This window comes from Dermochelys coriacea, chromosome 6, assembly GCF_009764565.3.
Source record: "Dermochelys coriacea isolate rDerCor1 chromosome 6, rDerCor1.pri.v4, whole genome shotgun sequence".
In the NCBI taxonomy this organism is placed as follows: domain Eukaryota; kingdom Metazoa; phylum Chordata; order Testudines; family Dermochelyidae; genus Dermochelys; species Dermochelys coriacea.
The window spans coordinates 48398156-48424986 of NC_050073.1; the positions used below are offsets into that span (position 1 = coordinate 48398156).

Here is a 26831-nt window from a genome sequence, read left to right on the forward strand (position 1 = left end):
GAAATAAAGATGAAATGTGATTAATCTCATTTTTAGCTTTCTGATTTCATTCAGTATGGCATTTTATTTCATTTTTGAATCTTTTCACATTTTTAATAGGGCTTTTCTCATCAGACTATGGTCCTTTTCTCTGGAGGAACCAGTGGAACAGGACCAATCCTTCTACAAGCTCCATGAGTCTTCTTTGTTTTGTCTCCATGAAGGGGCCTAATCCTCATCACCTGTAATGCAAGAGAGAAAAACTAATTAGGGATGCTTTGTAGCTGGGATATGATTAATTGAATGCCTTCTAGCCGGCAAAGACAGAGCTAGATAGTATAAGGAGCTGAGATAGAGCCCAGTTCAGGAGGAAACTCGAAGGTCTTAAAATAATAAAAGTTTCCTTGCAACTTCTATCAAGAATACAAAGGAATGGGGCCAAGTAAAAAAAAATTCTTCTGCAATTATTTAATATACCAGAAAAGATGTGAGATTCTAAACCATGAAAGATTATGCATGGTGGTGGTAGACTTTGGAAGTGAGTCTATTACTCTACAAAACCCAAGAAGAGGAAAAATTATTAATAGTAGTTCAGGAGGAGAGCCAGGAGAGAGTAGCTAAGGAGAGTTTTCTCTCCCTGATAAAGGATCTGGAGGAAGATCTGACAAGTTGGGTCTGGCTGAGCCAGGATAGAGTGACAGGAGTAGGGTTATCTCCTGTGGTGCAGATCATAGAGTGGTGGAGAGCCCTGTGCTAATAAGGTCTATGAAAACTAGGGAATGAGATAGAAGCCCATGAGGGGTGGAAAGTAAGGTTAAAGCATACTTAAGACTCACTGCAGGGAGTGGCCAGCACCCTGACAAAGGGGGAAGGATCGGAGTCAAGCCAGGAGAAGCAAAGGACTTACTGTTTAGAGGTGAGCACAGGAGGGGTGAAAGACCTTGTTGGTGTGAAGCTGAGCCCAGGAGAGGCAAAGGACCTTTTTAGGACTAAACCCTGATAGGGTCTCAACTGTGCATGACTTAGCCAGAGGGCTGAAGCACAGAAGACCCAGTAAGGCAGTCAAGAGAAGGAACTGGCTCGAACTGACCATTGTAGCTGAAGAAGTGGCCAACAGAATGAGTGAAAGGCAAAGTCCACTGCAATGGAACATCTGGGCACAAGGGTACAACCTAGATGTAAGGACTGGTGTTTACAGTACTTTCAGGAAATGTGTTCACTCCTCAAAACTGAGGAGGGCCTCTCAGACTGATCCATGGAGGACCGGGTCAGTTCATCCTGGAAACCTTCTCCCATGGCACATGGCAGAAGCTATACATCCATGTAGTCTCCATAAGTGGCTGCCTCTGAAACACACCTCAGGGAGCAGGAGGAGAACTTCAATGTGTAGGAAATACAGTATGTCATAGATAAAAAATCATAACTTAATAGTTACCTATTTGCATTTCAGACTTTATGGGACAGACGTTGAACTCAGTTTCTGTAGAATAAGATTGAAGGAGTTACACCAAATTTACACCAAAGTAACTGAGATCTGAATCTAGCCCCTTGAGTCAATGTAAAATGGAGAACCAGAGAAATCATGTCATTCAGAATGGTGTCTTGCAGGGGAAGAAAAATGATGGCATCAGAATTTTTAGACACAATCGACTTGAACTATTTTGTTTTGGCTTTTTGAAATAGAGCATGATAAGTGCATTCATGGGAACTGGCTGAGATTGGGCAGCCAGTTCACAGGTGGGAGAAACATCTGACTGAATCCCTTTTAGCAGGAAAGCTGCCAGTCCATGCACCTAGTTTTTCGTAGGAGTTGCTTGCATATGTCAAAATTGTTGTAGAGAGATGATGAGCAAAAATAAACATTGCAAGGAACAAGTCACACTGAAATTTCAGCTAAAAGAGTATCCTGAACGAGGCAAAGCTGGGATTGGTAAGTGGCATGCTACAACCTTCTGTTAGGCTAAATGTTTAAAACAGAAAAATGAGGATTTTTTTGCATTGTTGCTATTATATTATTTGTTTTGCAGTAGCACCTAAGAACCCCAGTCAAGGATCGGGGCCCTTGTGTTCGGGGCTGTACAAACACACAACAAAAGACAGTCCTTCACCCGAAGAGCTGACAGTCTAAATAATATTAAAGAGCTGCTGATGCCTTCCAGTTTCTAGGCCAAGTTCAGAGGTGACGTAAGTTACATATCAGTAAGTTAGTAGGAATGAATAGTAGCTGCTGTAACATTAATGCTGAGGGTTCAAAAGGCTAAAGTATAACAGAAGAACCATCTAAAAGGAGAATGTAAGGTGTGCAGTGTTGTGAAGCTGCTTTGCCATACACCCTCCTGCTGTTTTTCTTGCTACAATCCAGGCTTCTGCCCCTGTCCCCACTGATCTCACTTAAAAGCAGGAGTAACTCCACAGAAGTCAAAGGAATGATACACATTAAAACCAGTCTGAGTGAAAAGAGAATCAGGTGCTTTGGGACTGATTTATCAATGTCCCAGGATTACTTTCCTTACATAAAAAAGCTGTAACTGTCCCCCAATAAATTCTCCTAACATAAGGGAAGGCCCTGACAGGCATTGTGTGGCCAGCGTAGTTGGCTTTTTGCCACCCACATAGGAATCCCAGGTACAGGGAACATGGCAGGACTGTTTTTGGTCATTGTGGTATTATTGGGTCATTTCTGTGTTCCAGCTATTCCTAACTGCTAAAATGGTGCAGTGGGGCTGTTGACAGCCAGACCTAGCTTTTGCCTCTAATCCTGTGCTCAGCTTTGGGCAAAGAGTGAATCCAACCCTGTGGCTATAAAGTACACCAGCATACACTAATTCACCAGTCTGTAAATCAGACTTCTCAGTGTTCTGGATCATGCAATTTGTATAAGAGCTGACTCCGCCTCCCTGTGCTGTTGCCCCACATATTAAGGCAGGGTGTTTTTCACTACATGGGGCAGCAGCTGTCTGGGAGATTGAGGAAAGGAGGAGACCCTTCTCCATCAGCTCTGGGTTCCCTGCTCTCTTCTGCACTGCCTCTCCAAGGAGGAGAGAGAACCATCACAGGGAGGGAGTCCAGGGACTGACAGGATTTTGAGGCGGGAAGGGGGTGAGGAGAGAAGGAGCAGATGCATACAATGGAGACTTCTCAGAGAGACCATGTAGACAACAGAGACTGTTTGACCAATGAGTAATGACTAACCCATCTCACAGTAAAGATCTTTTCAACAAACTGGAAGAAACTATAAAAGAAAGGAAGTAACATCACTTGGCCTCACTTCCCCCACAACTCAACACCTGGAAACATGTCTGGAGGACAAAGACTTTGAATTGGGGGAAGGAGGTCTGAGACAATAACAGGCTGGAACCTGTACCATCTGTCAGGGTGAGACACTCTTGATTCAAATCCTGTTTAGTTTGTAGAACTCAGACTATGAATTTATTTTTGTTTCTTAAGTAACCAACTCTGATTTCCAAGCCTGCTACTTATAATCAATTAAAATCTACATTTCTATAGTCAATAAATCTGTTTTATGATTTACTTAAAAGTGTGTTTTTGTTGAAGTGTTTGGGAAATCTCAGCTCAGTTTACAAAGGCTAGTGTGTAATCTTTTCAGATCGAGGGAGGGGCAGACAGTGTAATGAATTTATACTGGCCAGGCTTCTGACTATGCAAGAAAGTGCAGTTCTGGGATACAAGACTGGGGAGCTGGGGGTGGGGGGGGGTTGGCTGGATCCTCTCTATTGTTGGTTCATGAGTGGCTGCAAAGGCATTCATGTAACTCAGTTGCATATGTCCCTGCCTGTAGATGTCTGTGTAAGTGCAATACCTGCCAGAGGTTTTGACCCTACTGGGTCAAAATCTAGATCTCCCAGTCAATGCTTTTGCCAATGCAGAATCATTCCCTACTGCACACATTCTAGTGTTTTCTCTAATCTCGTTTTAAAAGTTCCTAAGGATGGGGTTCCACTGCCAAATATATTTCACTATCAGAAAACATTCCCTGTTGTTTAGCAATTTTTAATTCTTAGTTTCTTTAAGCACTTCTATGCAAAAAGAGTTACAAGTTCAAGAACAAAATCACAACATCTATTTATCTTCATACTGCTCCCCAGTTGAGATCAGGAAATTATTTCCCTCAACATTATAAGGGTGGTCTTTCACCTACACATAATATCTAGATCCCTTCTAGAGTCAGGATTAGCACAAAATTGGGACATTGGAGGCCACCGTTAAGGTCAAAGAAATGACCATATCAGACGCAGACTAAAGTATTTCTAAAAATGTTGGGCTTGTGACTTTTTGAGATTCTTCATGACATTGTTGCCCCTTTGGCCTATGTGGTTGGCCCAATATTTGGAGCCTTGCAGGGTTTTTTCCACTAGGAGGAGAAATCAGGGATGCAAGTCAGGAAAATCCTCGGTAAAGTCTTGATTAATTACAAATATGTATTCAAATCCTGTTTCCCTGAACACAGAAGAAACAAACAACTCTGGACAGAAATCACCAAATCTGCAACTCCAACAAGCTCTGGGCCCAATAAAGCTTTGTTTCCGTGCTTCCTCTCTGGATCACACTCACAACTCCTCTGTAGGCTTTCTCCCTCCACACACACAAGCTGCAACCCATTTTTCTATCCCCCCTGCATTTGTGACCAGGGAACCCGCTCAGTCCATACAGTCTTGTCCTGACCTGCCATGAGACCTAGTGTCTTGGGCAGTAATTTCCATTTTTTGCAGCCACCTTTATGACATGCGGGGGGCTTAATTGCACCTTCTGGAAAGAGTGCTTGGCACAACTATTGCCTTTAATGAGAACTATGATGGATTGTGAATCTAAAATTGAAACCCCTTGTTGGCAGCCATTCCCTACTTTCAACATAACCTTATATAAAAAGCACCTGAAAGGAGTTTCTGCAAAGGTTTTTCTTTCTTTCTTGGTTTTATCATTGGAATACCAGGAATGCCAGTGCTGATATTTCCTGGTTTTGCTAGAAGACTTGTTTTGGGATACCAGAGAATATATATTATAAACTTTCACACCCAAATTGAAGTATGAGGTTGTTGACAAGCACATCAATTTGTCAAAGAGTTAATTAGTTATTTAAATTAATAGCTATTAACAAAAACCAAATTAAAATATAGAGATTTAAATTGTATGACTAAAAACTTGTTTTCCCTTTCAACTGCTCAGTTTTCACTCTTTTGATACTTGTAATAGTATCATTTTACTATTACTCGAGCCATCATAGAGCCTTCCAGATAGGACAGGAAGTGAACATGTAACGTAAGAAAGAAGAAAAACACCCCATTTATTTCTAAATACCATGTAAACATGGCTTTGGGTTATTTAATGCAGATATTGTGTGTGCTTTGATAACATAAGTGGAAATAGCTTTAAATAAACTTTGAAGGGTACCCTTTGACTAGTCTGTGCTAACAAGGGGATTTGTTTTAGCATCAGCAGCAGCTCTAGCTTTTCTGTAAAATAGTCTCTTTATTACTTTATTGAGATCCAAATGGATTTCATGTGGAAATACCTTATAATGTTGCTTTTGCTGCTATTCAAATGATGGTGAGTTGTTAGATTTGAATCAAATTACTTCTTAAAAAGTAAGCTGTGCCTTTCATTAATAAGTAAATAATTACCCTGAAGAACTTTGCAGGTACACAGTGCCCTAGATTAGTGATATCACACTGTCATCAACTGCCAAGAAATGAATTCTGAGTTTATAGTCAGCTTGTTTTCATTAGCAATCAAGCTTTCTTTATGTTCTTATATTAAATCCAAATACACATGCTTAATGATTATTGGCGAATTTGCCCTGAAAGCTTTGCTTCACACACACTCCAAAAGGGGCATGTACAGAATGAAAATACATGAGGCAGCACAGTCCTCTTTCATTTAAAAGACAGCAACCTGATGTTGAGATTGATCTTCAACCCATCCTCTCATTAACAGTCCCCACAATTTTGTGAGAGAAAATAAATGCCACATCTCTGGTGATACACAAACACTTGCATAACCACACAAAAGTATCCATTTTTGTTTATATACACCAAAGCAAGGTGTGTGTGTATGTTAGTTGGGGAGGACACCAGAATCAGGATGTGTGGCCTGTCTATTGCCACACCATAGTCCAAGAAGCCCATTGCATCTAACACATCAATTATTTGCTGCAGATTGCTCAGAATCACATTTCTGTGAAGCAGGTCATACTTAATGACCTTGCACACCTGGATGATGACAGCTTCCACTGGAGACTTCCCAACACCAAAAAGATTGCCACTGACTGATAGCAATCTGGTTTGGCAAGTTGTCACAGCATGTTCGCCAGCTGTTTCTTCACTGTCTCGGTGTGGTGTCTCTGCACTGGGGGCTGGGATGAGCTCAGGACACAGCCTCAGGAATGTGGTCTCCCATAGCCAAATGTTTTGCAGCTACTGTTGGTCATCCTAAATTTGTATCACAATCTGATTGCACCACTTGTTGCTTGTTTCATTGGCCCAGAAATGCCATTCCACTATATAGAGCTGGTCAGTGAATGTCATCAGCACCTGGCAATTTTCATTCCTTGCCACCATCCCACTCTTCCTCAGTTTTCTCATTTTCATTGCTGCATGCCCAGAAACTATTAGAGTTGCTGAAGTTCTGCAAATACAGAAGGTCAGGTGCATTGTCTGTAGAACAGATACAAAAATTCTGTGATCTCTTTGGCATCCAGGCTTCTACCAATGAGAGATGGTTTTAAAAGATTGAAAACGAGTGTGAGAAACCATGGGAGTTAAACTCCCACAATTCCCTGAGAGGAGTGCTGGATCCTGCAATGGACTTCCAAAATATCCCCAAAAGCAATGAGGTATAGTTGGATGCCAACCCTCAGCCTACCTATGTGCCATGTCCTTTTCACTAACAGAATCTCTTGCATCTAGGAGACATGGCAAAGGCAGCCAAGTGCATATATGCTCTAGTGACATTGCAATGCTGGCAGCTGTATGCCACTAAAGTTGCTACTGGTAAAGTTTCTAGTATAAATATGGCTTACTGTGATGGTCTTCAATGTCTAACCATCCAATGAAAAACATGATATGAGGTATGAAATGTACCCCATCAGTCAACAAGCACGATAATACTTTCTATGTCATGCAGGTGCCATAAAGAAATTTGACTGCTATTAAGATTCACAGAGCCCCTGTGGGACAAGGAAGTATTAACACCTTTTAGAGACGGGTGAATTGATGGATGAACTGAGAAACAAATCAGCAGTGATGCTAGGAACAGAGGTTTTGAATTTGCACTCCAGGCTTTTCTTCTAGACACACTGCCTTAGCAGCCTTTAAAATTAACCATCTCTCAAGTGAGCAGACAGCCTCCATCAAATTATCCCAAAGATCAAATTCAAAAGAAATGAATCTGAAAAAGGAAGAGCAATAACAATGAAAGATTAGAGCAAGTAACCCACTGGAACTAGAAACTAAGTAAAAAAAAGGCTTGCTAATTGCAATTAAAAACAGAGAGTGATCTCAGCAGATGCCATGTTAACAGATTTCAAATCATTGCAATTATTTGGTTGCTCATTACACCTGTAAGCATGTTAGATGGCTTGTTGCAGAAATCTGGAAAGCTGTTCTGTGAAAATTCATCACTACATTTAGCTTTTCTGGGACAGGCATCAAGACTATGAAGTTGACACTGCAATTATGGTGAATACTTTTCTGTTAATTATATATAATTTTTCACAACTGAAATATAATTAGCAAACCATCATCACCAGGTGCTGTATTACCTAACCAGTTATAATGAGGCTGCATTTACAGAACTCCACAAAATGACTGGTTCTACAAATGTCTGAATGGATTTCTTTCTTTTGCAGTTTTGGGTTCTTGTTTCCCATTAGAGTAAAGCAGCCTCCATATAGATTCCAAGGCCAGAATGGACCATTGATCATCTACTTTGACCTCCTCCAATCTCAGTAGCCATTGCATCTCAGGAATGTTTGCATGGTCTTTTCAGAGCTGACATTTATTTATTTTTATTTGCTTTTCTAAAGATAATGTAAATATCAGGAAATAAAAGACAACTGTTTGTTGAGGAGACAGTGGGAATAGGAGTCAGTGTCTAGGACTGGGATTCATGAGACCGGAATCAAGGCCTGACTCTGCTAGTGACATGTTATGTGGTTTTCAGTAAGGCACTTTACCTCCCTGGACTCCATTTGCAAAATGGGGATAACGGTACTTACCCGTCTTTTTAAAGTACTTTGAGATCTTTTGATGAAAGGTGGTAAGTATTATTAGTATACTAAATAACCTTATTAGCTATGCTTAATGACTGATGCCCAGAAAATGCCTTCTAACCAGGCTGTATTAGATGTTGGCATCAAGAATGTTTTGTTTTATCAGCTAAAGAGGCATGAATTTTCTCTTCCAAAGTGGGTTACATTCTGATCAATATTACATTGTAAATATTGCTTCATATATCATGGTCCACACTATCCAAGCCATTTTAGAGATATGAGTATCCTCAAATTTCGGTATACTTTATATCTGGAATCTAACTTTGCTGTTTTGGTCCCATCTTTAATGCTTTTATATTGCTTTGGTGAGGCAATAAAAGAACTCACTGCTACTCAAAATAAATATTTCCCATTATAAAAGCACTGATAACAATGAACTCTGTTAGAGATGAACAGTTCCTTGCAAGCTTGTTCTTCTTTTAAATCTATTCCCCCTGTTTATGTACTTCTCACACAGGAAATTGATGCGTGATAAACATTGGTGCATTGATGACCTTCTGTATACAGAGCTATGCTGACAAAAGTTTGTAGTGTAGGCCTGGCTTTAGTCTTAGCTAATCTTCTCCTTCATTATAAGCTAAATTGGATAGCCTTTCTCTTTCAAACAGAACAGAATCTGTTTCTATTCTCCTACCAAGCCAGTCTGGCTCACTCTCTCTTTGTCTTTCAGGGTCATTGGGTTTAAGGAATGCCCCCCCTTCGTCCCTATGCTTGTCTGGGCACAATTGCCAATTTCCTTAATAAAAAGAACAAGGAGTACTTGTGGCACCTGAGAGACTAACAAATCTCCATCCTATCCTGCTAGTGCAGGAGTGGCCAACCTGAGCCTGAGAAGGAGCAAGAATTTACTAATGTACATTGCCAAAGAGCCACAGTAATACATCAGCAGCCCCACATCAGCTCCCCTACCCTGCTCCCAGTCCCTCCCACCACCGGCAGCCCCGCCAATCAGCACCTCTCACTCCTTCCCCACACCTCCCAATCAGCTGTTTTGTGGCGTGCAGGAGGCTCTGGGAGGGAGGGTGGAGGAGCGAGGGCAATGCAGGCTCAGGGGAGGGGGCAGGAAGGGGTGGAGTGGGGGCAGAGCCTGTGGCAGAGCCGAGGGTTGAGCAGTGAGCCCCCCCTGGCACATTGGAAAGTTGGCACGTGCAGCTCCATCCCCAGAGTTGGTGCCTATACAAGGAGCCACATATTAACTTCTGAAGAGCCACATGTGGTTCTGGAGCCACAGGTTACCCACCCCTGACCTAGTGTGTTTTATGGGGCATGCCTGGTTGAGAGGGGTAGTGCTGCAGTCTGGTAATCCTAGGCCTTGGCTAATAGTGGTAAGCCTACTCTAATTTATGCTGAAGGCTGCTTCTGTTCTGTCTCCTTTGGTCATGGGGGCAAATTGTGGCAGAAAGCCTATGCTCTCCCTGACCCCTGCATCAGGTATGCTGAGCAGAGCTTAGAGCAGAGTTTAAACCCATGGAATGCACATTTTAATGACCAGGTGTGCATTATGGTGAATCTGAATTCATATGAATAAAAGTTAAGGAGAAATCTGGTTCCTCAGCCTTGAATCACTGTGTTCGCTCATTCGTCATTTTCCTCTGTGGAGAAAGTGGTAGGTAGTACCAGGAGTGGCTCCAGGCTAATAAATCTACATACAATTACTGAAAGACCTGCCTGGACTCTTATTTATATTCCCTTTGTAGTCCCTGGGCTTGTCTACACAGCTTTGCAGTTTGGACTACAGGTGTGTAAATTGCAGTGTTGCACTAGTGTGCTGAGCTGCAACTCCACCACATGGACCTTACAGGTGCAAACTAAAAAGTACCTAGTTTGCATTAACACAGTCCTGTTTAAAGAGGACTATATTAACATGAACTAGGGGTACCTAGTTTGTGCATGCAGAATCCACTTGGGGGAGTTACAGTGTAGCATGCTAGTGCAGGCTGCAATTCACACCCACATAGACTGAACTGTGGGACCATGTAGACATAGCCTCTGTTAAGGATCTTACTACACACACACTATATTAAAAATGTTCTGTTGAATAACTAAGTTTGTTCTTCTTTGGGGATTTTAGCCAAACAAGTTTGGATCTGGATAAGTACTGAGACCACAAGCTGTTATATCTGCTGCTAGCTACCTAGATTGTGCTATGCTCAAAAGTGTGAGAGTTTGTTTCTGTTAAATATTCAATATGTTTAAATTGAACCATATTAAAACTGTCCAATGCTGGGAATCTCATGAGAACAATCTCTCTCTTGCATTGCCTAATACTTTTGATCTGTGTTATGAGTTACTGTCATGTTACATCCTTTCAGTTAGTTTAATGGCATGAGAAAAAATTGAGTTTATCTGTCTGCAAAGAGATATTGCTTTCTTGACCCTATGTTATCATTTGTTCCTCAGCATGTGAGAGGCAGTCAGGGAGTTTGACTGGAGGAGCTATATCAACAACAGCAAAGTTAGCTCATTTTATGTAATTAGTTGTGTGTTTAACCATTTTATTTTCATTTTGTTTTACCTCCTGCAAACTAACTATAAGTTCGCTTAGCACCAAAGGGAATTACCAAATGTTCTTTCCAGACACAGTTTAAAAGGGACTTTCTCTTATTAACAACAAGGCTCCCCTAAGGAAATGAACAATCACTTCTCTAAGGATATTTATTACAAGATAATATACTTTTGATAAGAGCAAAATGCCACTGATATTTCCAGCTGTGTTATCCTAACTAGTTGGTATTATGTAGCAACTATTTGAGGCACAATACAGGATGTACTCTCCTTTTTCAACTCATAAATGCATAAAAATAAGACAATTGTTTTAAATTGCACTTTTGTCTCATAAGTGGTTTCTAAAATACATATTCTTAGGAATCCATTCTGAATGCCTGCAAATATGGAGATACTGTATGTTTTACCATCCTCTATTTCCTCTGATCTCAAGCAACTTGTAAGGAACAACTTTGCTTGTTCAGAATAAGCACAGTTCTCTAAAATACCCTTATAAGAGCATCCAGCCTTTCCCATTATAAGAAGCTGGTACAATAAGCACATTTTTAGTATGTGTTGCTCTTAGCATCCTTGCAAAAAGGCATAAAAGTTAGTAAGCATTATGCACATTTAACCATAGATTTTCTGGTATTTCACAACCAGGAAGGGAAGTGATGGGACTTTTCATTCTGCTCCATTTTTTGGTGATATTTCAGGAATAGGTATGAGTTACTTAGATTTCCTTAATGCTTTAGGAGCACTGGTTTTGCAATACAGGACAACACTGCTAGTTTAGGTATTCTAGCTTCCTCCCTTTAGCAGTGGTCAATATCTGATATTTCAGAGGAAGACAAATATTAAAATCTCATAATGTAGAGAGCCACCTATGTAATAACGTACATGGTGATGTGGTAATTAGAAAGAAATATTATGTTACATGTGGTGTTATTAATTATGAGGATAGGATGGAGATTTGATTGCTCAGGAATAATGAAGGAACACCAAAATGTCCATTTCTATGGTCCCTTTTCTGCCCTTCACCATGCTTTAAGTTACAGACTTCCGTGATCTCATTATATATCATAGACTCTCTTTCAAGAATACAAAGGTTCACTGAATGCCAGATTTTACTTTTGTTTGTCAGAAAGCACTTTTCTTCAAAACGTAGACGATTAATCAAATACAAGGGTGACCAGCAGATAATTACATTTCATAATGAAATGCAAGAAAGACAGAGAACAAATAAGCTCTTGGATCAGACTAAGTCTAATATATGTTCACATTCAAATGCACTCTGTTAATTTCTCAACCGTCTTTTATTTTTTCAACAGAGGAATATAAGTATCTTAGTTGCATTAAGATTTAATCAAAACAGAAAAGCTTATAGTTTTATAATGATGATTTTTCTATTGAAAATCATATAACTTTTTACCTTTGGTTTCTTTAGTCCTTGTCAAACATTTTATGTGCTGTTCTGTGGTGCTATTTAGATTTGTTGCTTCCCAATACCTAGTACAAGTTAAATTCGTTTGGAGCATACTGTAACGCTGTGTGCCTTAAAATGTCCTGCTGATATAGCTTCCTGGCCAGCATACAAGCATGCACTGATTGTCTGTGTGATAAGCAGCCCTGGTTCAGCAACTCTGACTCCAGAAGCCTGTTTGTTACAACACAGCAACAATCTGATCTCCACCAGATTTGGTTACTACCAGACAAATGGCCCCAACACACCCCTAGTCCTGAATTTCCCCAAAACTGTCTGCCTCTACTGGAACATTTAGGGAAGTAATAAGGTCTGTTGTGCCTTTAAAGAGACAGAAACACAGCAGTTTGTGGTTTAACTGGAGTTAATAATCACTTCAATTCAAACCCAGAACTGGGTTGGTTTAGATCAAAAGTAAAATGAGTTTATTTACAAAAAGAGTGTGGATTTTAAGTGAGTTCAGTTGTGAGGGATAAAGTCAGAAGTGGTTACAAGCAACTAAAATTGAAAAATGCTTTCTCATGGTTAACCTGAAATCTAGGTTCAAGGTAAGATTCTTACTACACATCCTTCCAGCAAGATGACTGACCACATCTTTGGTCAGGATCTCCCACAAAGTCCAAACTGCTCAGTTCCTTTGTCTTCTTAGGTGAAAGATAACCTGGGCTTTTTTGCCCCTCTCTTTTACAGCCCAGTAAATTTTTGAAATGTATCCTTCTCAAAGTCCAGTGCCCCTGCTGTGAGGAAAGGTGCTATGGAGTCTGATGGAGAAGGTTCCATGCTGGGTTCTTCCCTGCTGGTGCTTTCTACACTGTAAATTGATCTGTCCCTGCAGCCTCCAATATGCCAATGAATAGACACTTGAGTGTGATTGCCAAGCATCTGTAATGGCACCTGAACAGGCATCAGCCTTTCCTTTGTCTGGAAAAGGACTGTTGACCACCCCCGAGACTTCTCTGGTTCAGACACATTTTAGTGCCATATTTCCTCCATATTTGTACAGTCATGTTGGCATTTGCCACATATACACCATAAAAGAATATTAATGATTAGTATGTTTTTGGTTTTCCAATGATACCTTACATTACACCGATTAGGTACAGATTATGGCATAAGTGAATTGGGGTACACTGAACTGGTCAGACCACCCGAAACTTATTACCTGATACCACTGAGCCCTTTGCCCTCTGTCACTGGGATGATCTTAGGGTCACACCAGGGGTACTGAGTATCTCCATTTTTGAGTGTCCAACTCAAGACCCTTCAAAGAGTCTGATTGTTAGAAGCACTTTTTTGAAAAACAGGTTCATTTAATGTGTCTCCTGTTGTCTCACCCAAAATGACTTGTCCTTTTTTGTAACTCTTATAGCCTCTGCCTCCAGTTCTGGTATCTTGGGTCCAATCCTGACACATACTCAACGCCCATTGTAAGAATATGTCTCTGTTTCATATCTCAGAAAATGGTACCTCCAAGATGGCATGGCCCATCTGGTTCTTGGATGTGTGGTAGTAGATTTGGCATGTCACAGCCAATTCCAATAGATATAGTCACATTCAATAAATGTGTTGTGATTGATTTTCAAAAGATTCCTGCCAGTGGAGTCTTCCCAAGAGATGAACTAATCTGCATAGTCACTATATACTCTGACCTCACCAGTTGCCTAGCCAGTGTCACTCATGTTTTGGTGCAGTGATGGATGCTGTGGGAGCCCCTAGGAGACTGGGCTTTGTAGGAGCTTTGCACCTCTGAAACCCCTCTCCCTGTGGACTCTGGCTGACTTCTTCCAGAGTCCATCTTTGTCAGAAACCAAGATACTTGATTATTTTAAGTGCAAGTATTTGAAAGATTAAGAACCAAGGGAGAAGAGGCATTGTCTAGGATGATCCTAGACATAATAATTAGAAGCAATGAAGAAGCTGGGCAGAGTAAATTTAAAGTGGATCAGAAAAACATTTCCTAAGAGTTTTGCTGAGGAAATGGCAGATATTCTGCTCCTCAAACCATTTCAAACTGTATCAGAAAAAGAACTGTAGTATATATGGAAACACTGGACAATTCTTATTGATCCAGGGTGCAGGATATGGACAAGTAATGACTGAGACCAGGTCTATACTACAAACTTACATCAGTATAATTACATCACTCAAGAATGTGAAAAATCCACATCCCTGAGCAACATAGTTATAATGACCTAACTCCAGGTGTAGACAGCGGTATGTTGATGGGAGGATGTCTCCCATTGACATAGTTGCCATCTCTTCCAGAGATGGATTAACTATACTGATGGGAGAAACTCTTCTGTAGGCATAGTAGTGTCTTCACTAAAGTGCTACAGCACCGCAGCTGCACTGGTATAGCCCTTAGTTTCAAAGATTCTATGAGCCATTTTCAGGGAAAAAAAATTTACTTCAACCAGTTCATCTTAGTTATGTCACTGTTGGGGCTGACTGCAAGTTACCTTGGCCTGTTGTTACAGAATGGTTCAGGTGGAGCTAGTAGTGAACTGGCTTTGACAGGCCGAGCTGGCTTGCAACCACTCTAACTGGATAAACAAGTGAAGAGATAAGCAGGGCCCAAGAGTGTTAAGTGTAGAAATAGAAAGCAAGAGTGTTTCCTGCCAGAGCCTGCTTGTGGATGTATACGCCTCCTGAGAAAGAGAGGATAAAAACGGCTATAAGAATTGCTTTAGACGAACTGTCTAACCTGTGGACCTTGGCTTTGTGGGTGCCCAGGAATTCCCCACGCTGGAGCAGTGCCTGCTATGATCCCTCAAGGACAAGCCTGGAGGGTCCAGGACTGTCAGTAGCAGAAGGGGCATAAGCATTGATTCTTACTTGGTTGCTGGAAAGCACATATTTAGTAACGCGTGAAGGCTCGGAAGCTTATTATACTTTGGCAATAAAACCGGTTATACTTATACACCTGGTGTGGCTTCATTGAGTGTATCCAAGCCCCTCCTTTGGCCTGACAGTCACCCATTATAAAGGATAGTTTCAAGCATTGTATGACACAGTATGACTGATATGATTTTGACATCTTTGTTGTCTGCCAAGATATTTAAAGGCATGATGTAATTTTTTCCCCCTGAAACTGTAGCCAGGGGATGTTTGAGTATTGGCAATTTGGAAAAGAAATAGAATGTGTCAAAGGTTTATTATTCAAGACTTCATTGGAAATTAAAGTCAAATTAGCCCATTGTATGGTGTTCCTGTCAACCTCTCAGGTGATAATGTGGCCTGAAGGAAGTGGGGAATGGCAAGCAGCAGTCAGGAGTCATATGTCTCCTATTCAGCTGGGATATGCACAATATTCTGCTGGGTTTCCAAGATTTGTGATTTGCCATGACACTATTGGTCTCTATATTTTTCATAGATCCTGGCCCAATATAGTTTAAATCCGCTGTGAGACATTGAGATTGAAATCCAATTCTTTGTTTGTAATTTGCGGCTGAGCCCCATCTCTGTGATGAGCTGAAATAAATACCCAGTGCTGAACAGCCTTAAATTTGCATAACGTTTGGCAAGATCCAGTTCTGAACTTAGTGGAGTAAGTCCATCTCTAATATTTTCACTCAGGATATGTAATGTGTGAAATATTAATATACTAACTCACTGGGGAATTAACCCCATTTTTCCGCTCTGAATTCTCTAAGTGTTTATTGTTTCTAATAATCAGGAGATTTATTTTCCATGCTTTGTTCGGCCTCTTAGTTGCATTCTCACCTTTGGCAAGTCAATTAAACTGCTCTATGCCTCAGTTTCCACAGCTGCAAAATGGAAGCAGTAATATTTATTCTACCTCATAGGAAGTTGTGATGTCAAATGAATGTGTATAAAGCTACTTGAGATTGTGAGATGAAAGATGCTAGAGGAATGACACTATCTACATTTCCTAAAGCTAGCGTGGTTCAGATTGCATTCCAAATAGTTCTATTTTCAGTTTTGAATCCAATGAAGAAACTGAAGAGTCATTTATCAGGATGGTCTTGAATTTCCTGATCTGAAAATTAAATTAAAATTATAATCCTCTCATTAAAATTGATAAAAACAGATACAGCATAAAGTGAGAATCAGCCATTTTTATAAAATATTTAAAATAGTGTTCAAAATTAATTCAATGCAAGAGAATCAGGAAAGGTAGCTCATCTGTGGGGATCACCCTCTGATGCTGCCATACTTATTCACCAAACATTACTGGGGAAGAAAGAAGCTGATATAGTCATACACTGTGCTCAGTATTCCTTCTGAAAATAGCAAGCAATAATACAGTGGAGAGAATGTGAGAATGATTGTCTATCAAAATCAGTAACAACAATGAACACTTTTTATTTAAATGCCTATTTCTGTACTGGCTATCAGGGCTAGAATAATAAAAAATAGCAATGCAGGAATTTCCATAACACATTAGTGCATCTGGTCTGGTATCTTGTCTCTGATACTTGCCAGAATCATTAGCTTCAATGGAGGTGTAAATACCCTCATAATGTAGTATTACCTCCCCATGAGGGAAATTTTTTCCTAACCCCGGGAAACTGACAGTTGGTTTATGCACTAAAGAATGAGGGTTTAGCACATCTCATACATTTTGATCCTGCCCATTGTAAATGTGAAAGTTTAGGTACCTATACTTTTAAATAATACTTTGCACTCCATCCAAAGCTATCTAGTGCTTTAAAATATTTATTAACTAAGCATCACAATAGCCCAGAGAGGCAGGTAAGCAAAGAATTGTTAATTAAATACAGCCTTTGATACAAAGCAGGTGCAATTTCAAAACAGAGCATTTATTTTCCTTATATCAGGGCTGATTTTGGCCCTATGAGTAGAAACAAATGGAGAAATTCTGCCATTTAACTGCCTCTGTGCCTTCCCAGAGCACCAAACTCCAAGGATTATGCACAAAATAAAAAGTTCTTAAATATGTCTTTTCCTTCCTTTGTCTGTGGTTCTGGTTCTTCAAAAAAATGAAAGTGCAAAGCTTAGTTTTGGAACAAGAGGCAGCCAGAATTTGGTTGCTTGTGTACAAGAGCCCGAGGCGAAGGCCAGGCAGAGCTCTGATCAGAGTTATAGATAGGTATGCTAGGATGGGTATAAGACCCCACTGTAGCACTCTGGCACCCTTCTTTAGAAGAGATGTCAGATGGGCCACCAGTGAGCGTGCACCCTGCAGTTCCCCTGGAGACATCTTTCTAGCATCTGGATCTTACAGATATCATTTTTCCAGGGCCCCATGTAGGGTGCTATACTTTTCCCCAATCCAGCAAAGCTCCCCTTCTAAGGAGCTTTATTTGGCCTTAAATCTCTGTTTCCCACATTAATGCAGGCCCTGGGATTAGGCAATAAGCATCTGGTGGGTCTCTTTGGTTTGCTGGTTGGATCTAGTATTTGTATGCCAGCCCTTCTTTAGAGTGATCTAAATGATTCAATACTAGGTACCTTGGTGTCATAGTAACAAAAATTATTTTTCACCATTGACAACGGAATTAAATTCAACACACACCAACACACATATCTCCTCACAACCTCCCTTTGCTGTCTTCTGGTACAGACATGTGGTGCAGAGAAGAAGGGAGAGGGTTAGCTTTCCAAATCTAGCAACTGATGAGAGGGGGCTGGCAGCTTAGGCAGATAATTTCAAAGTCATTAGTGAGATTCAAGCTCATTACCAACCCTAATAAGGATTATAATTACAGATGTGCCAAAGGAACCTGAAAAGATATGAATAGCAGTGCATACTCTGCAGCTAAAAGGACAAACGATGCTAACCAAGTGACAATAGGAAAGCCTTGTGTGCGTTTTGTCAAATGCTACATCAGTGATAACTGCCACTCTCTAGCTTCCCGAGAATTTGAGGAACATATTGTATTATTCAAATTCCTTTCAGAGACAAGATGTCTTGATCTGGCTTCCATTTTTAATAATAAATACACACACACACACACACACAAACATTCTCTTGTATAAGTTTTCCATAATGATCTCAATTCTAATCCTTACACGTTGTAGTATTTCCTCTAAATTTTGAAATACATGTGAACTACTGTTTTTTCTTTGATCTCTCTACATTTAGTTTTACAAACTACAAGAAAGAAACATATTCTTCCCCTGGTATTTTAATTTGGAATGCAGCAGAAGCTCTAGTCCTTAAAAATATGAAATGATTTTTAGGTAGTAGCATAGAGATGTAAGTATTAAAATATATCAGTACACATAAAATGAAAACATAACTGAAGTACAAATAAAACGGGGTAAAATTCTGGTCCCAGGGAAGTCAATGGGAGTTTTACTAGCAGTGGAGCCAGAATTTCACCCAAGGAGTATAAGAAGTACTCACATATAGGTTTTTTTTTAATTAGCATGGATCCCAATAATAGCGAGCTGCTGATTTAGAAATTATGGACTCTTTTTTCTGGGTCAGACTTAGGCCATGTCTACACTAGCGAGCTTACAGTGGCACAGCTGTACTGATGCAGCTTCGCCCCTGTAAGATCTCCCATGTAACTGTTCTATACTGACAAGAGAGAGCTCTCAACATAATTAAACCACCTGCAGCAAGCAGCAGTTGCTATGCTGGCAGCAGAAGCTTTCCCACCGACATAGCGCTGTCCACACCAGCACTTATATCAATGTAACTTTTGTCACTCAAAGGTTTTTTCACATCCCTGAGCGACATACGTTTTGCTGACATAAGTAGTAGTGTAGACATAGCCTCAGAATAATTTGTCAGAATTCAAGCAACCTAGGTTCCTATACCTTTACAATAGCACTTTATACTTCTCTAGCATGGGTCATCAAGGGATTTAATCAAAGACCTCAACTCCCACCACCACTCTGCCAGTGATGCTGGCCTTCATAAATTTGCTACAATGTCAAACAGGCATGTTTCTACTTTCTTCCATATCACCCCTTGCGCTTGGGAGGAGCTCCCGGGAAACACCGCAAAGCCACCTCATCATCTTTAAATTCCCTCCTGAAATCTCTCCTCTACATCAATTCCTCTGAAACCTTGACAATGGTGGTAGTGTGTCCTCTGCTTTTCGTATTGACCACTGTTGTCTCATTGTTATCTTGTACTCCCTTCCCCATCTGTTTGTTGTATCCACGTGTTTTATCTTGTCTTACAATTACATTTGGAAGCTCTCCCCAGCAGGGACTGTCTTTTTGTTATGTATGCACAGCACCTAGCATGATAGAACCCTGATCTTGTGCTACCTCAATACAAATAATAAATAGTAATAATTTCATAGCATTTTACAAACATGAATTAAGACTTGCATGCATGATATGTATTATTATCTCTATTTTACAGACCCACGGCTGTAAGAAAGCCTGATTCCTAGTCCCACATGTTCCTCAGTCTTCCTCTTTGTTAGTCTGAAATTGATATTACTGGAGAGTCACTTATCTCATCTTTAACGGTGTCTAATTCAGAAAGATGACTTAGGCTGAGGTTTATTACCCTAGACAATTACCTGAAGCATCCTTTTTTGCAAACCACATTGTCGTATCCTCAACCACATTGTCGTATCCTCAAGAGATACCACACAGTTTGCTATCTTTAACAAGATGTGTTTAGACATCACTTTCAGGGGACCTAACTAATAAAGAGAAGGGTAGGAAGGAGGAGAACAATCAGGTTTGTTGAACAAAAAGAAACAACAAATAAAGGTCCAAATTCCAATGCCGTCAGCATAGGGAGGAGAGACAAAATGTGCTTGGAATGGCTTATTATAAAAGGATGCAAATCAAAACTCATTTCCGTTTATTTTTCATTGTTGACAACAGATGTGAACATTAAAAGCAGACAGTGAGTGTGCGGGGATACGTGTTAAATGCGTCTTTAGGAAGATTGACATTTCTGAGTTGCAGCGAACGGACTGATGAAGAGACAATCAAGTTTGCTGACCTTGAAGCTGTCACGGAGTTGTCCTTGTGGAGTTTGCAGTATGGCTGAGTTGCTTACTCAGAGTCTGATTAATAGTTTTATCTCAGAATGAGATTATTCAATAATTTAAAGAACCAAAAAGTAAAGCTTCTTAAAAAAATTATCGTTAGAGTGGTGCTTGGTGCTTTTTAATGTGCTTTAAATGCACATTTGACTTGTTATAGCAGAATAATCAGTTTGTTTTTAAAAAAAATAATATTCCATGTGAAATGAAGCATACAATAACACTAAAACAAAATCATTCTTCTCTCAGTGGTCTATTCCACCTACAGTCACTTACTAACCTAGCTTGCCAAGACTTTACTTGTTTTGTTATTTTCATAATTGACAGTTGCATATTTATTTAATGTTCATATAAATGTAAAGCATAAGAACAGAATTATTTCATCTTTAATAGATGTCAGTGTCTCAACACTAAATCCAGTTTATTTACAGGAGTTAATAGTCTCCGACAGGCTATCCTCAACTGACGAGCTATGTTTGTGCTCTCCACTGTCTATTGCGTACATAGCCTTGCCTTTGCTAGTCCCAGTCTGTGAGGTTGGATTTCCTGCTTTTAAAAGCAAATGTAAACTTTTCTGTCTGTTACCAACACAGGAAACATAGCAGTCCCAATGACATTCCCTTGCAAGTATTTGAGATATATTATCATACTATCCTGGGACATAAAATTCACACGAAGTTGATCAGGATTATGGAACTGATGTTGCAGCTCTTACTGACGGGAGTAGTCCCACTTACCTCAGTGGAACTATTCACATGGGTAAGGTCTCTACATGAACAGAGTGCAATCCCACAGCCTAACATGAAGCCCATATTAGGAACATTCCTATTTTTTGACAACACTATAAATAAATTCATTAGTATACAACAAAATTCATTGAGGTTTAGGTTATTAACATTCATGGTTACTGATTGCTATAATGTAGGTAAATTCACACTGGCTTATTAGACTCCGGAGTAATTTACTAATGTTGTTGTTTGAGTCCTGACACCAGCCTTTGGATTAGAAATCAATCAGTGCTGAGCAGAGGCCACAATAATGCAGATGAGATACCTCAGATTTTACAACACTAAAGGAGGTATCTGCAGTGTTTTAACTTAGAATAGTGTATCATAGCTTGGATAGTAGTAGTACCATTTCTCTTACACAAACAATGAAAACCATAATGGAATGGAATTTTATTTTGGTGCAATGCTTTTTAAGGTCTAGGTTTTCCAAGACACTTCACAAATTTGTAAATTAGAAAATGGCCCATGCAGGGACTATGTAGGTGAACAAAGTAGACACTTTGTACAATATCATTGTTGTTACATTCTGAGCAAGTCTAATACTTTCTATTAAAGTTATCACAGTACAGCCTGTTTTTTGGTATAGTACATTTTGAGGAGAAAAACATAGTTCTTTGACAAGAGAAGTTTCGTTTTTTTATTTTTTTTTGTAAGCATATATTTTAGTTTAATTGTCAAAATATGTCAGTTTCTTGACAGCCAGAAATTATGTGGGTGTCTCGTTATAACAAAAACTTTTGTTTCTAATTGTGGCAGCAACTGGAGGAATGTCCGATCTTATAAGTAGTTCATGCCTAGCTGATTTAAAGAGTTGCCAGCTCGTTCACACTACCCACCTGGGTTTCATTTTCTTTACTGCAGGAAATTGAAGAATTTCACAGGAGCAAGTCATGTCTGAACAGCATTTAGAGTAATACACTGGGGAATGGTGACAGCTTCATGGTGCTATAATATGATGCACTTCATTGAAAGCTCTGATTAATAATACTAGCCTGATTTTTAAAGGTATTTGACCAGGCAGCTGTTGCCTCATGTATTCAAATCAGTCTTTCAGAAAATCAAGAGCAGAATTAGCATTGTTGCCTCACTGCATGTGTTATTCATCCTAAACTCTTTCATTATAAATGCTGAATACTTGTAATTTATGTTATCAACATGTTTCTGTCCTTTGCTTAATGCAGAAAAGAACTCATTATTATTCTCTATAGATTCCCTTGCCATGGTAAGACTAAACCACAGACATTTTGAAAAGCAGTGAAGCACTTAAGAAACCATCCACAGGCCAAAGCCTGCCAGTGAAGGAGCAAGCAATAAATGGAATGTTTTATATTTGTAAACCTTATACAGAAAATTAGTGAAGAAGAAAAACAGGTTTTAAATGTATACACAAGGCTGTGTCAAGGACTGATGAAAACTAAGCCATCAGTTTGCATAGGTGCAATTGGCAACATATAGTTCTTGATAATGCTGTCCTTAGCCTAGATACACTGACTTCCTCAGACAAATGGGGATATGTCTACATTTAAAATGTAATGGTGGAGAAGTGCCCCTGTAGCTATGCCCCACTACCTATGCCAACAGGAGGGGTTATTCTATTGGCATAGGTAATCCACCTCCCTTAGAGGTAGTAGTTAGGTTGACAGAAGAATTCTTCCATTGATCTAGTGCTGTCTACATGCGTACTAGTGTCGGCTTAACAATGCTGCTCGCGGGTGTGGATTGCTCAACATAGCTAAACCGACCATCATAGCTAAACCGACCTAATTTTCTAGTGTAGACTGGGTCAAAGAAGTGGCAGCTGGCTAGTGCACAGCGGAAGGCTGAACAGGTTCATCTTAGGTTCATTTGAAAAGTAGTGATGGTCAAAAAATTTCCAAGCAAACATTTTTCCATCAGAAAATGATATTTTGATTAAATCGAAACATTCTGCGGAAACATGTTGATTTGGCAAAATTTTGTGTTGGAATAAAATAAACAAAATGAAGCATTACAATAATTATAATTTCTTATTTGTATAATTGTAGTGCCAGGAAGGCCCAGTGATGGACCAGGACTTCACTGTGAGTGTTTTAACATTTTTGGAAATGGAACATTTTGATTTTTCATTTTAGAATGGCTTTATATTTGGAAAGTTATGTTATTTTAAATTATAAATTACAATATAAAATAAAAAAAATTAAATGAAACATTTTGATTATCTGATTTTTTTTTAATTTTGTTTCGCTGGAAATTTTGACTTTTTTGTTTTTCTTTTTGTTTTGATGCAGTCTGACAACAAATTTGAAAAAGTTTCAAAAAAAATTTGAATTTTCCACAAAATGAAATTCTGAGTTTTGATGAGCTATATTCAAAAGATTTCGATGCTGGGGATCGATAAGCATTCAAAAATTTTAATCCTTATGAAAACTTCTCTCTGCACCCAAACTAATTTCTGGAAATCCAGATAGAAAAAAGACATATTTGATCATTTAGTCCAATTTTCCATCCTACAAAACATTTTCTAGTGTTTTGCCCTGTCTAGTTTTAAGAGTCTCAGGTGACAGGATTCCATACTTCCCTAGAGAATTCCATAGCCTGAGATCTCACTGTCAGTAGCAAAGTGAAACTGGGCTCTTTCTTGAGAGTTTCTGTATGACTAATGTCTAATATGACTGCCAGCATAGCCGCCTTCATTGTAGCTCATCAGTTTCACTACTGAACTCAGCTGTAACCAAGAAGTAAAGAATGAAAAATAATGGAAATAAAAGTTTCCTGAACTTTAACAACACACTTCAATGTGAATTGAAGATGCTCTATACATTTTGGTATCAGATTCTCAATTTGGCCCATCTTACTGTAGTATCTCACTCTGGACAGTGATTATACACATCCTCAGGTTGTTGCAATTTCTGCTCCTTGGGCCTTGGGTGTTGCATTAAAGTTGCATAAAACATTTGCTGCTACAGACAATAATAATCCAGTGTCACAGAAGATGATTTTGCAAGCCCTGGAAATATGGAACCACTATAAAAAAATGTCTTGTGCTATTCTCCTTAAATACTATATCCACTCAAGCCTCAAAGCTAGATATACTGAAGAGATTATTATTTAAAGGTACTGTAAAACTACCAATTTAAATTTTGACTTCTTAGTTCACTTTAAAATATAGAATTATACAGTATATTTCAGGAGATACAAGTTTCCAATGAGCAGTAAAATATATCATGTCTAATTTTTACTTTAAGAAAAAAAATAATGTAAATACTGTACATACAATAGATGTATGTGAACTTTTTCTGTCAAATAATAACAAGATGTGTTCTCTCAATCTTGACTGATCACAGTTTCATACTGTGAAAAATATAGTATATACCCATACGAAGAAACATTTTCCACAAACATAAGCAATGATATATGTTTTGATAACTAATATCTCACTAATATATATTTTTTTATTTTTCAGTCTCTCATTGAAACATGAAGAGTACTTGCAATAGATTAAATTCATATAGTTGAGGTGAAGTCTCATTAAATGAGATTTGCATAGAGCATCAAGAAACAAGAAGGTGCTGTCTTCTGGTCTTCTTATCTAGCAGCTGTCACCATGAGATCTAAGCACCTACAATGCAATAGACCAGATACGAGTGTTGCACAAACGGTGGCAAACTGGAAAACTCATTGACACAACACATGGCACTGACAACAGATAAATCTAGAGAAACCAAGGTAGAAAGGAAAAGATAACCATTCTGGTTGTTAAAGCCATCATAGGAAGGAACCCCTGGAGGGTCACACAGAATAGCCTAGTCTTGCCATCAACATCTACCCCAGAGAAATATACTATATGTTTGTATTTAAAAGCAATGGTCTGAGGCTCAGAGTTTAGATCTGCAGCTGGACCCTAAAATCAGGGATAACTGTCTTATTAAAATAAAATAAAATAAAATAAAATAAAATAATAAAAAGTATTTCTGAGCACTGGAAAATCTTTGGACCAGATTTATTGGCTTGTTTTGTTACTTGTGTGCTGCTCAGGAGACTGTCTAACTCCTTGGTTGGGGATACCCCCAGTGTGGCATAGAGCTGGTATTGCTGATTCCCTACATCTCCCTTGTCACAGACCCTGTGCAGAGAGCCTAACGGGGCAGGAAGTAGAAGTGGCTGAAGCACAGTGAGGTTCTTGTTGCATTTCAAGTACTGTAAATACTTTGTGTATCTACACTGCAAACAAAGAAACAAAAAATCCCCAAACCAAAAAACATGGCAGCAAGGCTCAGATCCATGGTCTACTGAACCAGGATCAAGAGCTTGTGCTATGGCACTAAAAATAGCCATGTGGAGTTTTGAGCTTGGGCTCTGCAGACTGGGGAGAAGAATGGACTTCAGAACCCAGGCTTAAGCCTTATGACATCGAATCTGTAGACCCAGATTCAGACTCACAGCTGAAGGATTTTTTTGTTTGTTTGTTTGTTTTTTTGCAGTGTAGACATACACTAAGAGACTTGATAGTAATGTACATGACTGTGAACTATACTAGCTGAGTGATAGAACCATGGACCAAATCCAGAATACAGCCCTCAGCCTGAGAAGTCAGACTGTACACTAGGGAGATGTACAATGGGCTAGTGAAGAAGAAATCTTTCCCCTCAGTCTGTGGAGCAGTTGCAGAGCTTATAGGGCACTCATAGCAACAGGAGGAACCTTACAGAAGTTTATTCCCCCAGTTATCACAGGGGGCTTTTGTGGAGCAGAGCCAAATGTTGCCCACCCCATCCAGAAAACCCTTGCAAAGTGGAACCATACTACAACACAAGGGCCCTGCATAGCCATGGAGAAAGGGTTGGATTTGTCCCCATGTGAATATCCACACTAACCTCATTAAACTCCAAGGACCAGATCCTCAGCTGGTACAAGCTGATAGCTTGAAGAGAGCTATGCTGATTTCTATTAGCTAAGGATCTGACCCCAAAACTCCTTTCCTGGCTAAGCCCTGTCCTGATATGCACTGGGTTCACTGAAAAGCTTGGGATGGGTTTTTTAAGTGGAACAACCTCTTCTTCAATTGTTCCCAAGCCTGGGCAGATAGCAGGAGTGGGTGTGTCAACTAATTGCAAAAGTGTTTTAGATTGCATAATCCTGCCTTAACTAAATGGACATTGTTTGGCAATCCAAAGGGCATAATATATAAAATGTCTGCTTAAATGCTCTGTTTTATGGACAAATATTGTGTTCAATATATAGTACTTATCACATTAAACTAAAAGAGGTATGTCAGTATAGATTTGTTCTTCTGATTTTTGTATTGATATACTGAACCTGATTCTCATTTTTTGCAAGGATATTTTACATTGCTCTGGCAGTGTTAAGGGGCCTGAAAATGTGTATGAAGTAGTCTTAGTATAAATGAGAAACAAGCCCACTGCATCTAATTAATACTGTTTCATGATTAAAAGATACTAACAGTTTCTGCATGTGTTTACATGTAGCATGAAGCAAGAACACTGCCATATTTTCCTGCAGGAGACTATACATGCATCTTTCTCTGTAAATGCATAGTTTTCTCTGAAATTTTGGGACAGAGTGTAGTTAAAAATCCTCCCCCTCAACACACTTTCTTTTCTTCTTTGCTGAGATAAGACTTAAGGGGTAAAGCGGTCACAGAGGGTGATAGCGCCACCTGGATACCTGGACACTTCTAATTCACCTTGATGCCAGGATGGTAAGTAATCATGAGTATGCTTTAGACAGCTCACCTGTTGCAGAACATTTAGCAATGGAGAAACTTATTTTTTCCTAAAATGAATTTGGTGATTTTGAAAAGTGCCAGATTGATAGAAGTACAGCATGGGCAACAGCTGTATTTGTTTCCCCTTTCTGGCCTG

The 26831-nt window shown here is 39.4% G+C and overlaps 1 long non-coding RNA gene across 1 annotated transcript in view; it reads left to right on the forward strand.

Annotated features, from left to right (window-relative positions):
• Positions 1 to 3335, forward strand: part of LOC122460712 — a 47951-nt gene extending 44616 nt beyond the window's left edge. Inside the window, exons 3-4 of the long non-coding RNA XR_006282168.1 lie at positions 2007 to 2167; positions 3098 to 3335. This is a non-coding gene — a long non-coding RNA (uncharacterized LOC122460712). The remainder of the gene's footprint in view (positions 1 to 2006; positions 2168 to 3097) is intronic.
• The last annotated feature ends 23496 nt before the right edge of the window (positions 3336 to 26831 follow it).